This window comes from Schistocerca gregaria, chromosome 7 (assembly GCF_023897955.1).
Source record: "Schistocerca gregaria isolate iqSchGreg1 chromosome 7, iqSchGreg1.2, whole genome shotgun sequence".
NCBI lineage: Eukaryota > Metazoa > Arthropoda > Insecta > Orthoptera > Acrididae > Schistocerca > Schistocerca gregaria.
In genome coordinates this window covers 333,189,531-333,208,748 of record NC_064926.1, presented here as the reverse complement: position 1 = coordinate 333,208,748, position 19,218 = coordinate 333,189,531, and the positions used below count along the sequence as shown (strand labels likewise).

At 45.4% G+C, this 19,218-nt stretch overlaps 1 protein-coding gene across 1 annotated transcript in view; it reads right to left on the bottom strand.

Annotated features, from left to right (window-relative positions):
• The window catches only part of LOC126281781 (acetylcholinesterase-like), a 96,129-nt gene that overhangs the window by 36,226 nt on the left and 40,685 nt on the right, over positions 1-19,218 (bottom strand). The gene's annotated exons all lie outside the window — the stretch shown is intronic.

The window sequence follows — 19,218 nt, the reverse complement described above, 5'->3', positions numbered from 1 at the left end:
ATTGCTACACCACGAAGATGATGTGCTACAGACGCGAAATTTAACCGGCAGGAAGAAGATGCTGTGATATGCTAATGATTAGCTTTTCAGAGCATTCACACAAGGATGGCGCCGGTGGCGACACCTACAACGTGCTGACATGATGAAAGTTTCCCACCGATTTCTCATACACAAACAGCAGTTGACCGACGTTGCCTGGTGAAAAGTTATTGTGATGCCTCGTGTAAGGAAGATAAATGCGTACTATCACGTTCCCGACTTTGATAAAGGTCGCATTGTAGCATATCGCGATTGCGGTTTATCGTATCGCGACATTGCTGCTCGCGTAGGTCGAGATCCAATGACTGTTAGCAGAATATGGAATCGGTGGGTACAGGAGGGTAATACGGAACGCCGTGCTGGATCTCAACGGCCTCAAATCACTAGCAGTCGAGATGATTGGCATATTATCCGCATGGCTATAACAGATCGTGCAGCCACGTCTCGATCCCTGAGTCAACAGATATGGACGTTTGCAAGACAACCATATGCACGAGCAGTTTGACGAGGTTTGCAGCAACATGGACTACCAGCTCGGAGACCATGGCTGGGGTTACCCTTGACGCTGCGTCACAGACAGGAGCGCCTGCGATGGTGTACTCGACAGCGAACTTGGGTGTACGAATGGCAAAATGTCACTTTTTTGGATGAATCCAGGTTCAGTTTGCAGCATCATGATGGCGACATCGCGGTGAACGCACATTGAAAGCGTGTTTTCGTCATCGCCATACTAGCGTATCACCTGGCGTGATGGTATGGGGTGCCATTGGTTACACGTCTCGGTCACCTCTTATTCGCATTGACGGCACTTTGAACAGTGGACGTTACATTTCAAATGTGTTACGACCTGTTGCTCTACCCTTCATTCGATCCCTGCGAATCACTACATTTCAGCAGGATAATGCAGGACCGCATGTTGCAGGTCCTGTACGGGCCTTTCTGGATACTGGGCCCTGCCCAGCACATTCTCCAGCTGTTTCACCAATTGAAAAGTCTGGTCAATGGTGGCCGACCACTGGCTCATCACAATACGCCAGTCTCTACTCTTGATGAACTGTGGTATCGTGCTGAAGCTGCATGGGCAGCTGTACCTGTACACGCCATCCAAGCTCTGTTTCACTCAATGACAAAGTGCATCAAGGCCGTTATTCTGGGTACTGATTTCTCAGGATCTATGCATTCAAATTGCGGAAAATGTATTCACATGTCAGTTCTAGTACAATATATTTGTCTAATGAATACCCTTTTATCATTTGCATTTCTGCTAGCTGTAGCAGTTTTAATGGCCAGTAGTGTACATCAACATCTACATAGATACTCCGCAAGCCATCGTACGGTGCGTGGCGGAGGATACCCTGTACCTCTAGTTATTAATTCCCCTTCTGTTCGACTTGCAAACAGAGCGATGGAAAAACGCCTGTCTGTACGCCTGCGCATGAGCCCTACTTTCTCGTGTCTGATCTTCGTGGTCGTCGCGCGATGTATGTTGGCGGCAGCAGAATCTTTCAGCAGTCAGCTTCAAATGCCGGTTCTCTAAATGTTCTCAACAGTGTTTGTCGAAAAGAACGTCGCCTTCCCTCCAGGGATTCCCATTCGAGTTCCCGAAGAATATCCATAATACTTGCTGTTGCTCGAAGCTACCGCTAATAAATCTAACAGAGCGCCTCTGATTTGCTTCTATGACTTTCTTCAGTCCAACATACTACAGGTCCCAAACACTCGAGCAGTGACAGCGACCTATATCCGGTCTCCTTTACAGGTGGGCCACTTCTTCACTAAAATTCTCCCAGTAAACCGAGGTCAACCATTTGCCTTCCCTACCACAGTTATCATATGCTCGTTCCACCCCATATCTCTTTGCAACGCTACGCCCAGATATTTAAACGACTTGACTGTTTCAAGCTGGACGCTAGAAATACTGTATCCGAATATTGCACTTTTGATCTTCCTACACATCCGTATTAATTGAAATTTTTACACATATAGAGTCTAGCTGCCATTCATCACACCAACAGGGAATTTTGTCTAAGTCGTCTTCTATCTTCCTACAGTCACGAAAATGCGACACCTTACTGTACACCACAGCATCATCAGCAAACAACCGCAGACTTTTGCCCAGCCTCTACGACAAGTCATTCATGTAATTACCGAAGGAGTTAGAGATACTCATGTTCGTTGTAGCTTGTAGCACATCGTACGCAGCTCATGGTTCTAAGGACTACAGGCTGATGACCGTCCAAAAGCCACTTACAGGAAACGAATTTCCACGGCAGTGGGCCAAACCGTGGACGCTCACCCAAGTTTTTAAGTGAAGAAAAATGGAATATTGAGATTTAATGTGCCATCAACGACTACATCATTAGACATGGAGCACAAGCTTCTTCTTTCAGCGAACCTTGAATGATGTATGGAAAATACAGGAAATCTAAATTTGTGTGGCCGGACGAGTATTTGATGCTCAGACCTCCCAAGTGCGGGGATAATGTCGTACCACTGTGCTACCTCCCTCGGTTGTTTAAGCTCCGAGAAGACAATAAGAGATACACTTACGTAAGGTTCATTTTTTTTTTATTTTTAGTCATCAGTCTACTGACTGGTTTGATGCGGCCCGCCACGAATTCCTTTCCTGTGCGAACCTCTTCATCTCAGAGTAGCACTTGCAACCTACGTCCTCAATTATTTGCTTCACGTATTCCAATCTCTGTTTTCCTCTACAGTTTTTGCCCTCTACATTTCCCTCTAGTACTATGGAAGTCATTCCCTCATGTCTTAGCAGATGTCCTATCACCCTGTCCCTTCTCCTTATCAGTATTTTCCACATATTCCTTTCCTCTCCGATTCTGCGTAGAGCCTCCTCATTCCTTACCTTATCAGTCCACCTAATTTTCAACATTCGTCTGTAGCACCACATCTCAAATGCTTCGATTTTCTTCTGTTCCGGTTTTCCCACAGTCCATGGTTCACTACCATACAATGCTGTACTCCAGACGTACATCCTAAGAAATTTCTTCCTCAAATTAAGGCCGGTATTTGATATTAGTAGACTTCTCTTGGCCAGAAATGCCTTTTTTGCCATAGCGAGTCTGCTTTTGATGTCCTCCTTGCTCCGTCCGTCATTGGTTATTTTGCTGCCTAGGTAGCAGAATTCCTTAAGTTCATTGACTTCGTGATCATCAATCCCGATGTTAAGTTTCTCGCTGTTCTCATTTCTACTACTTCTCATTACCTTCGTCTTTCTCCGATTTACTCTCAAACCATACTATGTACTCGTTAGACTGTTCATTCCGTATCATTGATATCCTTTCACCTTGTATTTTAATTCCACTCCTGAACCTTTCTTTTATTTCCATCATTGCTTCCTCGATGTACAGATTGAAGAGTAGGGGCGAAAGGCTACAGTCTTTTCTTACACCCTTCTTAATACGAGCACTTCGTTCTTGATCGTCCACTCTTATTATTCCCTCTTGGTTGTTGTACATATTGTATATGACCCGTCTCTCCCTATAGCTTACCCCTACTTTTTTCTGTATCTCGAACAGCTTGCACCATTTTATATTGTCGAACGCTTTTTCCAGGCCGACAAATCCTATGAACGTGTCTTGATTTTTCTTTAGCATTGCTTCCATTATTAGCCGTAACGTCAGAATTGCCTCTCTCGTGCCTTTACTTTTCCTAAAGCCAAACTGATCGTCACATAGCGCATTCACAATTTTCTTTTCCATTCTTCTGTATATAATTCTTGTAAGCAGCTTCGATGCATGAGCTGTTAAGCTGATTGTGCGATAATTCTCGCACTTGTCAGCTCTTGCCGTCTTCGGAATTGTGTGGATGTTGCTTTTCCGAAAGTCAGATGGTATGTCGCCAGACTCATATATTCTACACACCAACGTGAATAGTCGTTTTGTTGCCACCTCCCCTAATGATTTTAGAAATTCTGATGGAATGTTATCTATCCCTTCTGCCTTATTTGACCGTAAGTCCTCCAAAGCTCTTTTAAATTCCGATTCTAATACTGGATCCCCTATCTCTTCTAAATCGACTCCTGTTTCTTCTTCTATCACATCAGACAAATCTTCACACTCATAGAGGCTTTCAATGTATTCTTTCCACATATCTGCTCTCTCCTCTGCATTTAACAGTGGAATTCCCGTTGCACTCTTAATGTTACCACCGTTGCTTTTAATGTCACCAAAGGTTGTTTTGACTTTCCTGTAGGCTGTGTCTGTCCTTCCGACAATCATATCTTTTTCGATGTATTCACATTTTTCCTGCAGCCATTTCGTCTTAGCTTCCCTGCACTTCCTATTTATTTCATTCCTCAGCGACTTGTATTTCTGTATTCCTGATTTTCCCGGAACATGTTTGTGCTTCCTCCTTTCATCAATCAACTGAAGTATTTCTTCTGTTACCCATGGTTTCTTAGCAGCTACCTTCTTTGTACCTATGTTTTCCTTCCCAACTTCTGTGATGGCCCTTTTTAGAGATGTCCATTCCTCTTCAACTGTGCTGCCTACTGCGCTATTCCTTATTGCTGTATCTATCGCGTTAGAGAACTTCAAACGTATCTCGTCATTCCTTAGAATTTCCATATACCACTTCTTTGCGTATTGATTCTTCCTGACGAATGTCTTGCACTTCAGCCTACTCTTCATCACTACTATATTGTGATCTGAGTCTATATCTGCTCCTGGGTACGCCTTACAACCCAGTATCTGATTTCGGAATCTCTGTCTGACCATTTTGTAATCTAATTGAAATCTTCCCGTATCTCCCGGCCTTTTCCAAGTATACCTCCTCCTCTTGTGATTCTCGAACAGGGTATTCGCTATTACTAGCAGAAACTTGTTACAGAACTGAATTAGTCTTTCTCCTCTTTCATTCCTTGTGCCAAGCCCATATTCTTCTGTAACCTTTTCTTCTACTCCATCCCCTACAACTGCATTCCAGTCGCCCATGACTATTAGATTTTCGTCCCCCTTTACATACTGCATTACCCTTTCAATATCCTCATACACTTTCTCTATCTGTTCATCTTCAGCTTGCGACGTCGGCATGTATACGTGAACTGTCGTTGTCGGTGTTGGTCTGCTGTAGGTTCCGATTAGAACAACCCGGTCACTGAACTGTTCACAGTAACACACCCTCTGCCCTACCTTCCTATTCATAACGAATCCTACACCTGTTATACCATTTTCTGCTGCTGTTGATATTACCCGATGCTCATCTGACCAGAAATCCTTGTCTTCCTTCCACTTCACTTCACTGACCCCTACTATATCTAGATTGAGCCTTTCCATTTCCCTTTTCAGATTTTCTAGTTTCCCTACCACGTTTAAGCTTCTGACATTCCACGCCCCGACTCGTAGAACATTATCCTTTCGTTGATTATTCAATCTTTTTCTCATGGTAACCTCCCCCTTGGCAGTCCTCTCCCGGAGATCCGAATGGGGGACTATTCCGGAATCTTTTGCCAATGGAGAGATCATCATGACACTTCTTCAACTACATGCCACATGTCCTGTGGATACACGTTACGTGTCTTTAATACAGTGGTTTCCATTGCCTTCTGCATCCTCATGTCGTTGATCATTGCTGATTCTTCCGCCTTTAGGGGCAATTTCCCACCCCTAGGACAAGAGAGTGCCCTGAACCTCTATCCGCTCCTCCGCCCTCTTTGACAAGGCCGTTGGCAGAATGAGGCTGACTTCTTATGCCGGAAGTCTTTCGGCCGCCAACCGGGGTAAATTTCATTAAAATCGGAACGAGTAATTCCACCTTATGCAAGGCACCTATTTTTCTTTTTTGTTTTGTTGGTGTCCTGCATAAGGCGGATTTGTTGTTGTTGTTGTGGTCTTCAGTCCTGAGACTGGTTTGATTCAGCTCTCCATGCTACCCTACCCTTGGCAAGCTTCTTCATCTCCCAGTACTTACTGCAACCTACATCCTTCTGAATCTGTTTAGTGTATTCATCTCTTGGTCATCCTCTACGATTTTTACCCTCCACGCTGCCCTCCAATGCTAAATTTGTAATCCCTTGATGCCTCAGAACGTGTCATACCAATTGGTCCCTCCTTCTTATCAAGTTGTGCCACGAACTCCTCCCAAATTCTATTCAATATCTCGTCATTAGTTATGTGATCTACCAATCTAATCTTCAGCATTCCTCTGTAGCACCACATTTCGAAAGCTTCTATTCTCTTCTTGTCCTAACTAATTATCGTCCATGTTTCACTTCCATACATGGCTACACTCCATACAAATGCTTTCAGAAAAGACTTTCTGACACTTAAATCTATACTCGATGTTAACAAATTTGTCTTCCACAGAAACTCTTTTCTTGCCATTGCCAGTTTACATTTTATATCCTCCCTACTTCGACCATCATCAGTTCTTTTGCTCCCCAAATAGCAAAACTCCTTTACTACTTTAAGTGTCTCATTTCCTAATCTAATTCCCTGAGCATCACCCGACTTAATTTGACTACATTCCATTATCCTCGTTTTGCTTTTGTTGATGTGCATCTTATATCCTCCTTTCGAGACACTGTCCATTCTGTTCAACTACTCTTCCGAGTACTTTACTGTCCCTGATAGAATTACAATGTCATCGGCGAACCTCAAAGTTTTTATTTCTTCTCTATGGATTTTAATACCTACTCCGAATTTTTCTTTTGTTTCCTTCACTGATTGCTAAATATACAGATTGAATAACATCGGGCAGAGGCTACAACCCTGTCTCACTCCCTTCCCAACCACAGCTTCCCTTTCATGTCCCTCGACTCTTATAACTGCCATCTGTTTTCTGTACAAATTGTAAATACCCTTTCGCTCCCTGTATTTTACCCCTGCCACCTTCAGAATTTGAAAGAGAGTATTCCAGTCAACATTGTCAAAAGCTTTCTCTAAGTCTACAAATGCTAGAAACGTAGGTTTGCTTTTCCTTAATGTTTCTTCTAAGATAAGTCGTAAGGTCAGTATTACCTCACGTGTTCCAACATTTCTATGGAGGCGGCTTTACTCGTTCCTATTTTCGTAGTGAGCACGGACATAAGAAGAAGAACTGCAACACCATACGATGATTATTCATTAAAATCCTTCTAGGATGGGTGTCATGTTGAAACCCAGACGATAGCTACAAAATCTAGTAAGAAAAAAGACAAATGAAAAATACGAATATTTATCACTAGCTCTGTTACCTTGAAAGCGATATAAACCATTATCATGTATGCGAGTGGCTATGCAATTTTGTGACTCAAAAATACTATAGTCAAAATCCTGTTTACTAAAAATAGTTTAGTCTTCAGTTGTGGGGTGGAAAGCTAGTCCCTACTAAGCTCTTTGACGTTGGGGTGCGCCAGCCAGTCATATTGCTTGGTGTCAATACTTGAGTACCCTAGTGTAAGCAACATTCTTCTTCGCTTGCACCTGTAAACATCTTCTGCCTGTTGCTGACTTGTGAAGTATAGACATCTGTACTGTGGTACTTGAACGGACATTTTTAAGCTATATCGTCCAGTATTACTGGTGAGATAGTTGCCTCCTACTTGCACTGCAATGACGTATTTATATGTTCGTGCTTTTTAATATTTATTCATGTGACATGCTTTGCAGTTGGGGTCCACGTGAGAAAGGTTATTTCTTCGCTCGATTTGCGTCTTTATTAGAATCCGAGCATATCAGCGGCTTATCACACTACATTCTCATCCATTAAATAATATTACGGGTGTTGGTATGAATATGGGTCTATTTTTCTCTTTTTTGTAAGTGCGTGTCTCTGTACAACCACGTGTCCCGTTGGAAAACATTCGTGTGTATTATTCATGAGCTTCTGTGTCTATTTTGTCAATAATATCTGAATTTAAATTCAGCCATCTCGGAATCCTTTACTTCACGAAGTCATTTTTACTCCTCCGATATTTGATGCTCGTCCACGCATGTGCTCATTCAGGTTTTGTAGATGAAAGCACCACACTTACGTACAACGTATTTGAAATAGTTCCTAAAGTGTCTTCAGCATAGGCGAGTTCTAATGATCTTCAAGACACGTGCTACAGCAAAGAATTCTTCTAGACTTTGCTTTAAAATGAGTCATTTTCCGTTCGTTAGGTACTATAAAATACTGTGTGCAGTTACATCTTCATGGCACGTATCACTTCTACAAGTAGTGATACATTAACAGTGGCGGGTTGTAGCAGAACAGTCGAACATTTAGGATGTAGTTTATGCTGATTTAACATTAACTGCCTCTTTATTATTTCGTTGTGTTGGTTGGTTCACTTCCGCGTGCTTCACTAGTAGCATTCAGATTGCATTATTGCTCATTTATAGGTCAAATTTCATATAAAGGGGTATGTTTCCAGTACAGTTAAAATCGCTCAAAAGAGGAAAGGCCGCTGGACCTGATGGGATCCCAGTTCGATTTTACACACACACAGTACGTGAAGGAACTTGCCCCCCCCCCCCCCCCCCCGCCTCGTGCAGCGGGGTACCACAGGTCTCTAGAAGAGCGTAGCGATCCAAAGGATTGGAAAAGGGCTCAGGTCATCCCCGTTTTCAAGAAGGGACGTCGAACAGATGCGCAGAACTATAGACCTATATCTCTAACGTCGATCAGTTGTAGAATTTTGGAACACGTATTATGTTCGAGTATAATGTCTTTTCTGGAGACTAGAAATCTATTCTGTAGGAATCGGCATGGGTTTCGAAAAGGACGATCGTGTGAAACCCAGCTCACGCTATTCGTCCACGAGACTCAGACAGCCATAGACACGGGTTCCCAGGTAGATGCCGCGTTTCTTGACTTCCGCAAGGCGTTCGATACACTTCCCCACAGTCGTTTAATGAACAAAGTAAGAGCTTATGGACTATCAGACCAATTGTGTGATTAGATTGAAGAGTTCCTAGGTAATAGAACGCAGCATGTCATTCTAAGTGGAGAGAAGTCTTCCGAAGTAAGAGTGATTTCAGGTGTGCCGCAGGGGAGTGTCGTAGGATCGTTGCTATTCACAATATACATAACTGACCTTGTGGATAACATCGGAAGTTCACTGAGGCTTTTTGCGGATGATGCTGCAGTATTTCGAGAGGTTGTAACAATGGAAAATTGTACTGAAGTGCAGGTGGATCTGCAACGAATTGACGCATGGCGCAGGAAATGGCAATTGAATCTCAATGTACACAAGTGTAATGTGCTGCGAAAACATAGAAAGAAAGATCCTTTATCATTTAGCTACAATATAGCAGGCCAGCTACTGGAAGCAGTTAATTCCATAAATTATCTTGGAGTAGGCTTTAGGAGTGATTTAAAATGGAATAAACATACAAAGTTGATCGTCGGTAAAGCATATTCCAGACTGAGATTCATTGGAAGAATCCTGAGGAAATGCAATTAGAAAACAAAGGAAGTAGGTTACAGTACACTTGTTCGCCCATTGCTTCAATATTGCTCAGCAGTGTGGGATCCGTACCAGATAGGGTTGATAGCAGAGATAGAGAAGATCCAACGGAGAGCAGCGTGCTTCGTTAGAGGATCCTTTAGTAATCGCGAAAGCGTTACGGAGATGGTAGATAAACTCCAGTGGAAGACTTTGCAGGAGAGACGCTCAGTAGCTCGGTACGGGCTTTTGTTGAAGTTTCGAGAGCATACCTTTACCGAGGAGTCAAACAGTATATTGCTCCGCCCTACGTATATCTCGCGAAGAGACCATGAGGATAAAATAAGAGAGATTAGAGCCCACACGGAGGCATACTGATAATCTTTCTTTCCATGAACAATAAGAGACTGGAATAGAAGGGAGAACCGATACAGGTACTCAAAGTACCCTTCGCTACACACCGTCAGGTGGCTTGCGGAGTATGGATGTAGATGTAGATGTAGACATTAGAATCAGAGACATAATATGTTGTGTACTCTTAGGTTAATGTTAGAACCTATCAGCCGCTTTCAACTTTATACACAGTTGAGTCATAAATTTGTGGCTACTCCGCGTCACGAGACAAAGATGCCTTGAAGGCATGTAACGCTGTAAGCAAAACGTTTTAGCTTAGCAGAGATGAATGGGAAACCATGCCATTCACGATACGAGCCGGAAATCCCAAGGCGTTAGCGATTTTGACGGATAGTTATGGCCCGACTCCTGTGAAGGAACATTTAGAAAACTGGAAAGCTGTTCCACTGTTTGCGTGCTACGTTTTTTGAGCATCTATGGAAAGTGCTTGAAGGACGGTGAACCCACGACTAGGCGACAAGATGTTAGACGTTCACGCCCCGTCTCAGAACGTGGAGGTCAGAGGGTTCCCCGTTCTGTAAACGGGATAAATGGCGATATACGGCAGATCGGATGACAGGCTGCAGTGCTGGTGCATGCACAAGTGCTTCGGAGCGCATCGTTCAGCGCACACTGCTGCAGCGCATGAGGTACTCTTATCAATCGGGAGCGCCGCGTCCACAAACTACCAGTCCGTAATTTACGCAAACTGTGTGACCTGTGAGTAGACATTTCGTGCCACATACCTCCGGAAATCCGCCAAGGACTTGTCTAACCTATGATAAGTGAAATGCGAGCTCAGTGGTGAACCAGCATCTCATTAAGCAGATGGTCATAATGTTTTGTTTCATCATTGCAGTGGGTGAAGGGCGTCGACGAATAGGCCACAATCCCACCTTGAGGAAGAATCAAGTAAATTTTCCGTAACGGCCGCAGGGTCTAGTATTTACGAATTATATGGTGTCCAATCAAACACCTTTCATCCGTCTACTTTCGAAGCTTATTTTATTTAGGTACCAGTTTCGGCAGTTTACAACACCATCTTCAGGCCCCTGACCGATGTGTTGGAGGATTTCACCTCGGTTCTGGTACAAGTAGAGGCCTAAATGGCGTAATAAATCACCGAAACCGATGGCCAAATAGGATAAGTTTGGAAACTAGACGGCTGAAAGGTGTTTCATTTGAAATCCTGTATCTAACAGCCGAGTCGCGCAGCCATCTCTGGAAAAATGGACATAACGAGACTTTACGAATTATATTTTGTGTACGGTACCACCTACGTCGGGGGAACTGGGAGGCCTGTTAGCCCCCGTGTAACAAAGCACGAGCGCAGTGTTGGATCATGGCAGCGTAACATATCGGCGCTAGCGCAATCCCATTTTGATTATGGGTAAACTTTTTACTGATTTCATATCACCCACCACGATTTCCTCTTCTACGGCAGTCTCAGCTCAGAGTGGCAATTACAACCAAAGTCTGCATAATTTGTTGTAAGTTTTGTAACCACTGCCTTCCCCTACACGTTTTGACCCCTACGACTTCTTCTAGTAATATTTACTATCAAAAACAGTCTTCACTACCAGGCCTTGAGAGGGCAACCCATGTACTGTCAAAACTAATTTGATTTATCCTTCATGTTTAAATATTTTTAACACTTCTTGATTGACAATAGCTGTTGAACAAGCGTATGTTTATTTTCTTTTCTTGACAATGTTCTTTTAACTAAGAAATTTTACATTGTTATTCGACCTGTAACCCATTGGTTACTAATGACATCATTCCGTCAGAAGTGGACAGAGCCTCCATTATATATAGTAAGACGTGCACTGGTTTCTCCAGTAGTGATTTACCACAGAAGCAGGCTCTTACTCATGGGTAATTCATCGTTTTATAGCTTTATAACTTTATGTATTTTTCCAATGTATGTAGCCCTCTAATTAAAACTTTTTTACGACTTATAGGTCTGAAGATGACCACAGTAGTGGTCGAAACCGGTACTGTAATAAATAAATTGTGATCAAGACTGTTTTTGATAGTAAATATTTGTAACACCTTGATCACTGTTCACTCCCATAATGTATTCAAAAGTAATTCTTCTAGTAACTTTAAGGTTATTCTTTGATCTCTTAACACAGGTCCTATCATCCTGTCCCGTATTCTAGTGACGCTTTTCCTTATATTCCTTTTCTCCCTGATTCTACACCAGATCTCAGTGTTTAACAGTCCACTTAATTTTCAGCACCCCTGTGCAATACCACATTTGAGACGCTTAGCCTATAACGTAGTCCATAAAGGCACAAGAAACCCAAGCACTTGAAGACAACCATGAAGCGCCCATGCAATACAAGGAAGGTAACAATCTCTTGAACTAGCACGGCGTTAACAGAGACAAAGGCCACCAGCTCTTAATCCGGAAGATGACAACAACTGCGGCACAGATATCGACATACTGGAGCAACGAGTTCAAACATTCACCAGTAGATGGCGTCCGACGCAAACCATGTGAACAGAAACGCTTTATCAGCAAGTGTGAGACACAGAAAGCGCAGGGAAATGGAGCAGCAATTGACCTCCACATCATAGCCTTTCTTCTTCTTCTTCTTCGCCCTTCCCCGTATCTCCACTTTTTTTTCCTTTGTTGATTTTCGATCTTCCCCCCCCCCCCCCCCCCGAACCCAGAGGGGGAGGGGTTGGCTGGCAGCAGCTTAATACGCTGCTCTACAGCAGAGAGAAGAGTTAAACTAACAATGGTAAGGTAACAAACAATATAAAAAGGTGATATAATGGTGACTTCGTTAATAACACTAAAATGGTGGAAAGTAGCAGGATTTAAAATATAAAAACTCGGCGTTGACAATGTAGATGAAGACACACCGGGACAGTCTGGTGTCTGCTCGCACAAGATAAAAAGCACAGCAAGCGATAGTATGGTGGCTGTTCGCAACACTGACAGGAGACGCACAGCACTGAACATTCACTGGAAACAGCACTATAAGCGACATCGCGGCAGGTGAGACAGGGGGAGGACCTGGACCGATGAGAGGGAAGGAGTGGAAAAGAAAAAAGGGGGAGCCGATGGAGGAAGAAACATAGAAAAATGGGCGGCAGAGCGGCTGTGAGAAGGAGTGGGGAAGGCAGTGGAGGGGAAAGCAAGAGGACTTGGAGGAGAGAAGGGAGTCAAAGAGAGGATAGGCAGGGAAGAACAGGATGGAAGGGGAGGGGGAATAGGGAGCTCAGGAAAAGGACAGAGGGAGGGAGGTGAGGTGAGGATCAGAGTTGATAGGGGGGGGGGGGGGAGTTGGTGGAAGCCACCTAGGGAAATGAGACAAAGGGTGTAAAGGTGGAGGCTAGAGGGGCAGCGAGGCAGCGAGGCAGCGGGCAGGGATGGGAGAGGAGAGGAACAACCAGGGGATGAGGGGGATCAAGGTGGCAGGAGGTGTAGAGGATAGGGATATGTTCTAGGAAAAGGAACAGATGAGGGAAAGGAATCAGGTTATAGAGGATCTGCATGGGAGACAGGTGGCATATACAGAAGGTGAGGTGTAGTGCATGGTGCTCGAGGACCTGGAGGGACTTATAGAATTTGGAGGGGGGGAGGGGCAGATATCCAGGCAAGACCGGCATAACAAAGGATGGGACCGATTAAGGATTTGTAGGTGTGGGGGATGGTAGAGGAGTTCAACCCCCACATCCAGCCAAGGAGGAGTTTAAGGACTCAGAGGCAGTTGTGGGCTTTGGAATGGATAGAGTGAATATGGGAGATCCAGGTGAGGTAATGGTCAATGGTGAGTCCAAAGTAGGTGAGGGTGGGGGAGAGGTAGACAGGATGGGAGCAGATGGTAAGAGAAAATTCAAGGAGCTAGAAGGAGTGAGTGGTACGACCTATGATGATTGCCTGGGTCTTGGAAGGACTGATTTTTAGGAGCCACTGGTTACACCATGAGGCAGAAAGGTCAAGGTGATTCTGGATAAGGTGTTGGAACCGTTGAAGGGTAGGAGCGAGGGCAAGGAAGACGGTGTCATCGGCATACTGCAGGAGATGTATTGGAAGGAGAGGTTGGGGCATATCTGGTGCGAAAATCGGCGTTATGGATGGCCGTATCTCCACGGGATCGGCACTGTTATATGGGTTTTAGCAATGACGCCGTTCCTACAGCCAACACTAACAGGTACCGATTGAGTCTACCCCATCTGTCTGCATGTAAAGTTTTACGTTCAAATGTGAGAAAGTTTTGCTACATATTTGCGTAGGGTGTATCTGAGGAGGGACTTGGGTAACAGCCCGGCATTTACCTAGCAGGATCTGGGAAACGGCCTAAAAGCTTCCTCTAGGCTGGTCGGCTCGCCAGCCTTCGTTGTTAATACGCGAGATAGACTTGATCCAGGTCTGGCTCGTCTCCCCGAATCCCTGAGTCAGCGTCATAGCGCTCGGCTATCAGGGTGGGTCCTCAACACCACATTTTATTGCAAAGCAAGTTCAACAGGCTCCATCTCCCTGATCCGAAAATCTGCTCTCATCCCCATAACGTCTCCGTAGATCAAGGCTCCAACACCTTTCTGAGCATCCTGACGCAATCTCGCTCCTGCTTGCTCCGGCTACAGTTGTTTATACGTATCTGTTCCCGGCCCAGTATTACATCCTACTCCTATTTATCTGCAGTGTCCTACTCTTGCCATTCCTCTATCCTCCCATCCTTACAATGCACGCATCATCTGTTGGGAGATCACTTCAAAAGACGTGACGGATTTACCATTGTCATGACAGCAGTCATCGCCTTAACACTGACTACAACATCGCCCTCTCTATTTTGCAGTAAAGTACCACACACAATCATTTTTATTCTACTTTAAACTTATTTTTAATATCTCAACCGTATTAAAGGTTGTAAACATGTCTAACGACATTCAGCTTAAGAGCAGTAGTATGGCAGCCTGCCCCAAAAAAATCATTAATAAATCCAAAGTGTAACGCAGATGGTGTGAAACTGATCACCGCAGACCCATAGAAATAAATGTGCACAATGTACATTGTTGTGCATTAAAATTCCATCCCCATGAAGGAAACGTGCAGCAAAAGCCAAAGTGGTACAAAATACGCCATGTGCTTGCATATGCAAATGATTAACGTTTCGGCACAACCGTACATAGCGGTTAGGAGTGTATCTGGAGACATTATGATATGAGTTTTAATTCAGATCTGGCGTGTGAATCTTGGTTGTATGTGAGAATATCGTTTTACATCTCGTCTAAGAAAGAGGAACATCCACCAGCGTATTGGGACTCGACAGCAGAAAGATCATGGTCTATTGACAATGTGTTTTACCGCTTTTTGATATTGCTACTCCCGTTAGTCGCGATACCACGACTATCATACGAGTATGGAGTGTTGGAAGCTGGTATTCAGATCTGCCTAAGCTTTTGATCTGCAAATGCAATCATTTCATGTACTCTATAGGTACAGGATTATTCGTAGCTACCTCCGGGAAGACTGAAGACGACTGCGCGGAAACTACAATATACACGGAAAAATAACACATACACCGGATGAGCAAAAATTTGGAAACATCGCAAGAGATACATGCTTGAACATAAATGCAGATGCTAGCTAAACGTGCAGGTTGCGCTGTTGTTTGTGGCCACAAATGCTACCTGTACCATGTCCTCAATGCTTTGGAACTGTCAGTTGTGGTCAGAACAGTCTCCTTCTTACCTGGAATTTCGTTATGTCGAAGCTAAGTGAATTCGAACGTGAGAAACTGTTGGTGCTCGAATGATCGGTGGTTCCGTAACCAACGGAGCCGAAGAGTCTGATGTTTAAAGATGCACTGTGTTGAAGATTTGTACCGCATACAGGCAAAGCAGAATGTCATCCGCTGTCACTATGTGAAGATGGTATGAAGATGGTATCTGTTGTTTCGGACACGTCCGAAAGAACATATACCATTTTCACACAGTTAACGCTAACCGGCCATTGGCCTTCTTCTGTGCTAGATGCACACGGATTGGCCGAACTCTTACGGGACTCAGTAAGATTGTCTGCCGCGAGTAATGAGCGTAATGGGCAGGGACACTAAGAATGTAGTGTGTGGACATTAAATTGGGAATGTGGGTCTCATGGGGAGCGTGCAAGGGATAAATTCCTGCAGTCACACCATCCTCTGTGCCCTCGGTGGAAAAAATGTGGCCGGCACGGTAGCTCTGCATGTTCGGTCAGAGAGTTGGCTACCCTTTGTAGTAAAAAAACTGAGTAAACAGATCAATGAAGAACCTGAACGGGTGTCATCGGACGTCCGCCACGATCAAATTCAACGAACAATATAGAACAAAATGAAATCAACTAAACGAAAAGAAAAGATGGATAAAGCGTCTGACATGTAAGCAGGACATCCCGAGTTCGAGTCCCGATCGGGGCACACATTTTCAGCTGTCCCCGTTGACGTATTTCAACGCCTGTCGACAGTTTAGGGTCTTAATTTATCATTTCATGTCACAATGTGTTCGAAAATGTGCGTTGAGTGCTCGTCACGGACGATCTGTGGAAAGTTTCGTGACGAAATATAAGAGACCGACAGCTGCAAAAGTCACTGCGGAACTGAATGTCGCAATCGTGAACCATGTATGCACCAAACTAACACGGAGGGAATTGCGGGGCTTGCTGGAAATCCCAAACAACTCATCAGTGAAACAAGTTGCCTTAATACGAAACTGTGATGCTGAATGAATAATATCTGGACTATGAAACAATGGAGTGGCCGAGCGGTTCTAGGCGCTAGAGTCTGGAACCGTGCGACCGCTACGGTCGCAGGTTCGAATCCTGCTTCGGGCATGGATGTGTGTGATATCCTTAGGTTAGTTAGGTTTAAGTAGTTCTAAGTTCTGGGGGAATGATGACCTCAGAAGTTAAGTCCCATAGTGCTCAGAGCCATCTGAACCATTTTTGAAGGATGCCATTTCACCGGATGACTCTTGTTTTGCATTGTTCCCTGCTTCTGGTCAGGTTTACGCTCCATGAGTGAAACGTGTTCGTGTTTCGGTGATGACCTGAGCCACAGTATTGTGGTTATAGGTCCCACGATTGCTTTTGCAGGGTCGCATTACTGCCAAGAATTATATGACCATTTTGGCTGATCTGCTTCATCCCAAGGTAAATTGTTTGTGCCCTAGGTGACGCTTTGTTCCTAGACAACAGGCCTTCTGCCCACACAGCTCGTATCGTCGAGGAATGGTTTCCTGTGCACGAGGATGATGTGTCGCATTTCCCCTGTCCACCACCGTCACCAAATACACTCCTGGAAATTGAAATAAGAACACCGTGAATTCATTGTCCCAGGAAGGGGAAACTTTATTGACACATTCCTGGGGTCAGATACATCACATGATCACACTGACAGAACCACAGGCACATAGACACAGGCAACAGAGCATGCACAATGTCGGCACTAGTACAGTGTATATCCACCTTTCGCAGCAATGCAGACTGCTATTCTCCCATGGAGACGATCGTAGAGATGCTGGATGTAGTCCTGTGGAACGGCTTGCCATGCCATTTCCACCTGGCGCCTCAGTTGGACCAGCGTTCGTGCTGGACGTGCAGACCGCGTGAGACGACGCTTCATCCAGTCCCAAACATGCTCAATGGGGGACAGATCCGGAGATCTTGCTGGCCAGGGTAGTTGACTTACACCTTCTAGAGCACGTTGGGTGGCACGGGATACATGCGGACGTGCATTGTCCTGTTGGAACAGCAAGTTCCCTTGCCGGTCTAGGAATGGTAGAACGATGGGTTCGATGACGGTTTGGATGTACCGTGCACTATTCAGTGTCCCCTCGACGATCACCAGAGGTGTACGGCCAGTGTAGGAGATCGCTCCCCACACCATGATGTCGGGTGTTGGCCCTGTGTGCCTCGGTCGTATGCAGTCCTGATTGTGGCGCTCACCTGCACGGCGCCAAACACGCATACGACCATCATTGGCACCAAGGCAGAAGCGACTCTCATCGCTGAAGACGACACGTCTCCATTCGTCCCTCCATTCACGCCTGTCGCGACACCACTGGAGGCGGGCTGCACGATGTTGGGGCGTGAGCGGAAGACGGCCTAACGGTGTGCGGGACCGTAGCCCAGCTTCATGGAGACGGTTGCGAATGGTCCTCGCCGATACCCCAGGAGCAACAGTGTCCCTAATTTGCTGGGAAGTGGCGGTGCGGTCCCCTACGGCACTGCGTAGGATCCTACGGTCTTGGCGTGCATCCGTGCGTCGCTGCGGTCCGGTCCCAGATCGACGGGCACGTGCACCTTCCGCCGACCACTGGCGACAACATCGACGTACTGTGGAGACCTTACGCCCCACGTGTTGAGCAATTCGGCGGTACGTCCACCCGGCCTCCCGCATGCCCACTATACGCCCTCGCTCAAAGTCCGTCAACTGTACATACGGTTCTCGTCCACGCTGTCGCGGCATGCTACCAGTGTTAAAGACTGCGATGGAGCTCCGTATGCCACGGCAAACTGGCTGACACTGACGGCGGCGGTGCACAAATGCTGCGCAGCTAGAGCCATTCGACGGCCAACACCGCGGTTCCTGGTGTGTCCGCTGTGTCGTGCGTGTGATCATGGCTTATACAGCCCTCTCGCAGTGTCCGGAGCAAGTATGGTGGGTCTGACACACCGGTGTCAATGTGTTCTTTTTTCCATTTCCAGGAGTGTATCAGTGTTACTGAGCCTTTGCCGTCTACGTTGGAGAGAGGGATGCGTGATCGCCATCCACCCCCATCATCGTTACCTGAATTTGCCACTATTGTACAGAAAGAATTGTATAAGATTCCCTGGAAAACCATACAGTTCTTGAAACTACCTGGCAGATTGAAACTGTGTGCCGGACCGAGACTCGAACTTGGGACCTTTGTGCCGGCCGGAGCGGCCGAGCGATTCTAGGCGCTACACTCTGGAACCGCGCGACCGCTATGGTCGCAGGTTCGAATCCTGCCTCGGGCATGGATGTGTGTGATGTCCTTAGATCAGTTAGGTTTAAGTAGTTCTAAGTTCTAGGGGACTGATGACCACAACAGTTGAGTTCCATAGTGCTCAGAGCCATTTCGGGACCTTTGCGTTTCGCGGACAAGAGCTTCTGTGAAGTTTGGAAGGTAGGAGACGAGGTACTGGTGGAACTAAGGTTTTGAGGACGGGGCGTGAGTCGTGCTTGGGTAGCTCAGATGGTAGAGCACTTGCCCGCAAAAGGCAAAGGTCCCGAGTTCGAGTCTCGGTTTGGCATACAGTTTCAATTTGCCAGGAAGTTTCATATCAGCGCACACAACACTGTAGATGGAAATCTCATTCTCCATACAGTTCTTGTATTTATCCAATCCTAGTTAAATACCTTCTGTCTTCTTACTCCGTTTTAGGTGTGGAATGC